We start from the raw sequence: 6,095 nt of genomic DNA on the forward strand, positions 1-6,095 counted from the left end.
AGTAGTTTTTGATGTTGGGGAAGAAAGGTTCTTCTGTTACTGAGAACTTGGTCCCTGGCAGGACTTTGTTGACCCAGATGGTCACTGCCTGCTCTCTACTCACCTGAAATACCTGAACTTCCTTCATCCTGAGATACTAATGGTTTGTCGGTGCAAAGTCCATACCTTGCAGAGATAAGGATAGAAAAAAGTCAACTCAATAAGTAAAAGACCAGAGCACATTTCCTGGGTGTGAACCAGGAGCTAGACAAGAGCCCCTAAACCAACATTGTTCCATCACTGAAGGAAAGGAATGGAAAAGAGTGAAAGCCCTTTTGTACACAAGACTCTTAAGAGCAGCTAAAGGATGCTCCCCTTAGATCTGGCCAACTTATGTTGGTGAGGACACCGACTTTGCCTCGGGAAAAGTGCTAGTGTGCTCATGTGAAGCTTTCTACAATTTTCCTCTGAGATGAAGACGTTTGGCCCTTGGGGCATCCCTTCAGATTCCCTTGCTCTTTCATTAGTGAGGATTTCATTAGGGGACATTCACAGACATAATCTGGGAGGATTTTCTGATTTTAGTCACGGAGTTATGACTAGTTCCCTGTTGGAAAGGCAGAGTGGTATACTACAGCTGGTTGGCTTTTCTAGTCATATATTGTTAAGGTAGCACTCATGGAAAATACATAGATCTTGTCCTGAAAATCATTTAGATACTGTAACAACCTCCCATTTTACAGTTATTCATGTCTTTTCAAGATGCTTGAAAACTTGAGAGGATCTGAGGATCTGTCCGTGGCAAAACAAACACAAAAACAGGCCTGCGTGGCCAGAAACCTGAGTTCTGTGCCACTCATGCAGAGATGAACAAGCATACAAGGAAAACTATCCTGGTGAAGAGCCAGGGGTCCCTTGGCCAAACATGTGTCACATTCACAATGACTAGACCAGAATCCCCGGTTGAGGACCCAGGATATGACTGTAAGACAATTACATGGAATGGACTGCAGGGAGGACTCAGAGTTAAAATAGAACAAAGGGGTGAAAATGGCTGGAGGGTGTGTCAGAGTTCAGCATCAGGGATAAAGATGTGATGTGACTAGCACAGTATTCCTCAGTTCTTTGATTCACTCAGGAAGGACAAACACCTGTGGGATTAGTCAAATGGTGATGTCCCCACGTTCCACCTGAAAGCTCCATCGCCAAGAGCCCTGCCTAGATTCTTCCTTCAGAAGCAGAGGGAAAGAACTGATGCTAAGTATGTGTCCTGCCATTGCCAACAGTACACAGGGCAGCAGTGATATAGCTGTAGCCAAGATGTGCTCCTGGCTGATGGGCAATTGTTTGGAAGCAGGTCTTGGTGCAGGATTCCACCCAAAGGTACTTTCTGTGCCGACCAGATCCTGGAACAATCTGCCTATGAGAAACGTGCGTTTTGTCAAAAAGAGGGGATCTCCATTAGTCAGGGGAGGGAGTCGAACTGGATACCCATATGTGTACATACCTTGCCAGCTAAGCAACACCTTGTGCTCAGGGAGAGAAGGGACATGTTTCTTCTGGGATATTAGACCAATATACCTTCAATTTCCTCAGGATCTGACTGGGAAACTGGCAACATACATATAGCCATGGCTCCTAGACACGAATGGAGACCTAGCTAGAAAAGCAGCAATGGGATGTGCATGAATATTAGCAATACTGCATCTCCCAGGGGAATTGCATCCATCAGCGAAAAAATATATTTTGTAATCAACTCTTGATGCAGACAGGAAGCCGGATCCTTTCCTAAAACTTCTGGCTCAGACTACACACAAGCATTCTTTACTGGGCACTTGCAGATGGTCTAGGATTGGTGATATCCACAAACTCTGATAACCCAAACTGCAAGGCCCATTTGGCCACTCACCAGGGTGGTACCCAACTCAGAGCTTAATAGGAAATGATATGACTTTGAGACAAGGGCTTTGAAATGATTTCAGGGAGACCCTTGTTTCCAAGGAAGATAAATTATTTATGATTCTTATAATAAACTACTAAAAACCAAGAGCTCAGGGACAGGAGCATCAACTGCCCTCTGGGACATGAGAGAGAACCCTCCACTGGCTCAAGATCTGCCTGCAAATTCACTTCCCATCCTTGTAACTGGGCCATGTATGGGACAGTCACATAGACTCAGTGTGTAAATTGAGAATAAGAAAGAAAATAAAAAATGGGGAAAAATGACTAAAGGGAAATCAAAGCTGTGCTTTCAAATGACCATGGGGGAAAGTGAGAGAAGGTGAGTCTGACCTACCCTTCCTAATGTCCCACACAGGAGGTGGCATCCACGTTAAACTCGGGTTTAGCCTACACACAAGCCTTCCCCCGGGTACCTTCACACACCCTGAAAATTGGCAGAACCACATCATGCTGAAACCAAATTGGGTAGGGCCCAATAGAATACCTCTATTCCCAAAACAAACACACCACCAACCCACCAGGATGAAAGAAGAGGATATTATTGAGACACTGTACATGAATAATGTCCATGCAAACCCTCTTTAAACAATAGGGTGGCAACGGAGACACACACTGCCAGAGATCTTCACCACACATGAGATTTGGAGAAAGTTGAGAAAAAAGTAGCCAACACAGACTCCTATCGAGCAGGTTTACACACGAGTCCTAGGTTCCTCTTGTGATCCCCACAAATCCAGTCACTCAGAGTCATAGCACCGACTTGCAAATGTGCAGTATGGACCAGCTCTTGTGACTTGTGGCACATGTTAAGCCAAAGGGGCCCTGGCATTTTGTTTTCAGGACTCCATGGGCATCCGGGGTCCTAGGCCATTCGAAGGGGTCCAGCCAAGAACTGTGTGTATGGGTGGTCGGCCAGATGCAATGGCTGGGGGTGGGGGGAGATGGCCTCCCTGCCCAGGGAACCGAAGTTTAACATGTCCCACCCAAACTGGTCACATTCTCATTGGATGGAAATGTTGAACGCACATTGGTCCAGGCTGGAGCCTTTCTCTATCCATTACTGCCCTTCAGCCTGAGTCTTCATCCAACCTTAGGAGCCACGGAGCAGACACTCACTTCAGTGGGCACCAAGGGGTGGGCTTCGGGTTGCCACTCAGTCCCGAGCCCAGTGACAGCCATGAGCATCGGCTATCCCAAAGGAGAGGCTCCTATCGCTGAGTTTGGTGAATGGCGGTTTGTAACATGAGGTGAGGAAGTGAGCAAACTTGCCTCATTGCTCTGCCTGATGGAGGGGCCTTCCACCTGAAAAGCAGACCGTTCACACAGAAGCAGGAGGCTCCAGAGGCTGGTCAGCACAGAAAGAGCCCTTTACAGGGAGAGGGCCCCAGTGCCCTTTTCCACACATCAGAGGAAGACCTGGGGGCACCTGACTACACCACTGTCACTGCTCACTCCATTCAGGGATGGGAAAAGGAAGGGCAGCAACGTCCAGGGTTCTCTAGGTCCTTCTGAAGGAAGAAGGCAGGCCTCTTGCTGAAATGGCTCCCAGTTGTGGACGCTACATGGCACTGTTGCCTAAGGCTTCTGGTGTGTCCTCTTCTTCCCTCAGCCAGGTTGCCAGGAGCTGCTTCTGGACCCTCCCTTCACCACATAATTCCCCTTTCAAACTCTTAAGAGCTCTGACCCTCTTTCTCCACCTTTACACATCTTTGCTTTCTTGTAGAAGCAAGATTCTTCCCATCATCCATTCAGAGTCATTGTCTCACGGTCATATCCTCTGCCTTTCACTTGGGAGTCTGATTCAGTCCTGGCTGGAGACTGTGGGAAAGATTTTGGCCACAGGGCTCATTACTCATCAATTAGTTGGGTTCCAGAAGTATGTGGTCACTCGGAGACCCAGGCCAATGGAAGGGTCCCCTCAAAGGGTGTTCGTTTGTCGCTTGGGCGAGAGAGATTTGGGTAGGGAGCTGGCCTTCTTCTGGGCCAAGGGCAAACGAAGTAAGACACCTCCTTTCCAAGTGGCTCCCAACTCCTACTGTGTATGCCAAACTTTGGACCCCCTTATGCCCATTGCCTTCACCTTGCTGCATTTCCGACCTTTTGTTTTCTCCCTGAGGAGCTATGGAGCTATCAGAAGCTCAGGGAGCTCAAACGGTATGCATCAAACTCCCATTCTGCTCCTGTGCTCAGTGAGAGCCCTCAGGCTCTGAACTAACAAAGGAAAGATGGCCTTTATTCCCTGGAAGATTGGTGACTGGCCTGCTCTGGTATGGAAGGGGAAAAGGAGCCAGCTTGCTTCACTATCCTGGATGACTGCGTTGTGTTCCTTGTGAGAAGCAGACGGTTTGCCCATGAGCAGTACAGACAAGGTGAGGGTCAGCCCAGGGGAAGCCCTTTCCAGGACCAGGGGATGATTTCCTTGTTCCACACTCCTGAGTAAGAGCCAGCAGAACTAAGTACCTAGCTCAGAAGTGGGGCCTCGATCAACTGACAGAACGTGTGGGAGGAACAGACATAGCCAGAAATCTCTGTCTCCTAAAATCAGAATGCAGGGCACCCAGGTGTATTCCTTCAGAGGGCTCCCATTGCCTAACCCACAAGCACTGCTTATTCTGGCTACAGCCAGGCTGGTAGGAGACTGTGCTGGGTACTTATTCTCAAAATCCTCCACATCCCATATGTGAGGAAGCACTCTGGCAGTCTGGGTCTCAAGCTCCACCACTTACCGTTGTCTTCAAAAGTGGTGCTGCATGGTGTTTATCAGAGCCAGTGCCTTTGAATAATGTCGTCCTCTTTCAGCTTCGGTGTCCAGCATAGTCCTTGTGGTTATGCTCCAGGTATTGCAATGGGCCCCACTCTCGTTTTGGTTTCAGAATTATGTGACCATCCCCAAACCTAGGGTGTATGAAGGTTCCCAGGCGGAATGCTTGTGCTCGTGGTTAGTCTCAGACAGAAGGTAGGGCAGTGGATGCTGCGTCAGGTGTGCTTACCAGGTGAGGGAAGATGGATATCTCTTCTTCGATTTGACCAGGGGCCTTTTGAATGCAGAACTTTGACATCCCCTGGTAGTCATTCTTATCCCATTTCTGCTTTTCTCTCTTGACCTCACTTCACACAGCAAGACCATGGGGCAGCGGCCCTGTAAACAAGTGAGTTGCAAGGATGCACGTGTAGGTTCCAGAACATTCCTGAGTCTAGACAGGGCTCTCAGAGTCGGATATCACTGAAGAGACCTATACGTTCTGTCCGTGAGCCCTCAGTTCAGAGCAGGCTACTGTATCATGGGAATGGGTAGCCACATGGACCCCTGATCCTGATGGAGGGACATAGCCTCAGGCAGAGGAAGAGACAGGATGTGCCTATGCAGCCTGCTCCATGACTTGACCAGAGAACTCAAAGTCTTTGGAACGTCTCCTGCACCAGGCCTTGTTCTCATCACATGATCCTCCCATGGAAGCACCTTCTTCATATCTTGGTGTCACTGGGGCCCTCTCTTGTGATACGATGGGCAGAGAAGCACACAAAAGGCCACAGTTTCCCTCTACTTCTTGAGGAGGAATGTGGGTCTCTTGTTCACAGAGCTCCGAGTGGCTCCCTTTGCACAACACCTGTAGCCAAATCCCAAAAAAGGTCTTCTGATTTGTGAGCAAGCCAGCTTGCCAATATATCGTGCTCGTCAGTTTGTTCTAAACGTTATCCCATTCTCATCCTTAATGAAGAACCCTTGCCCTAGGCCGATCAAATCTCATGATACTGCTGTTTATATGTCAAGGTATGCCTTGGGCCCCATACGTTTCAGTCTTGCACAGTAATAGATCGGTCTTGCAAAAGTCCAGTGTGGACCAGCCCGTGGGTCGTATGTTAGAGGTGGAGGTAAAGGAGCCGGCATATTTGTTTCGGGACTACATGGACATCCGGAGCGTCAGGGCAAGGTAAGGGGTCCAGCCGAGATCTGTTTGTGTGGAGGATGGGCCAAAGGTATTAGGCGCATGCTGGCCTCCATGCTGGGCCAAGGGGGGAAGGAAGTTTAACGTGTCCGGTCCACGTTGATCACATTCCCATTCGCTGGAAATGTTGCACACTTGGGTCCTGGCTGCAGCCATTCACTTTCCCTTAATGTCTTTCTGACTCGTTCTTTGTTCACCCTTATGAAC

The sequence above is a fragment of the Felis catus genome, chromosome A3 (genome assembly GCF_018350175.1).
Source record: "Felis catus isolate Fca126 chromosome A3, F.catus_Fca126_mat1.0, whole genome shotgun sequence".
Taxonomy (NCBI): Eukaryota; Metazoa; Chordata; class Mammalia; order Carnivora; family Felidae; genus Felis; species Felis catus.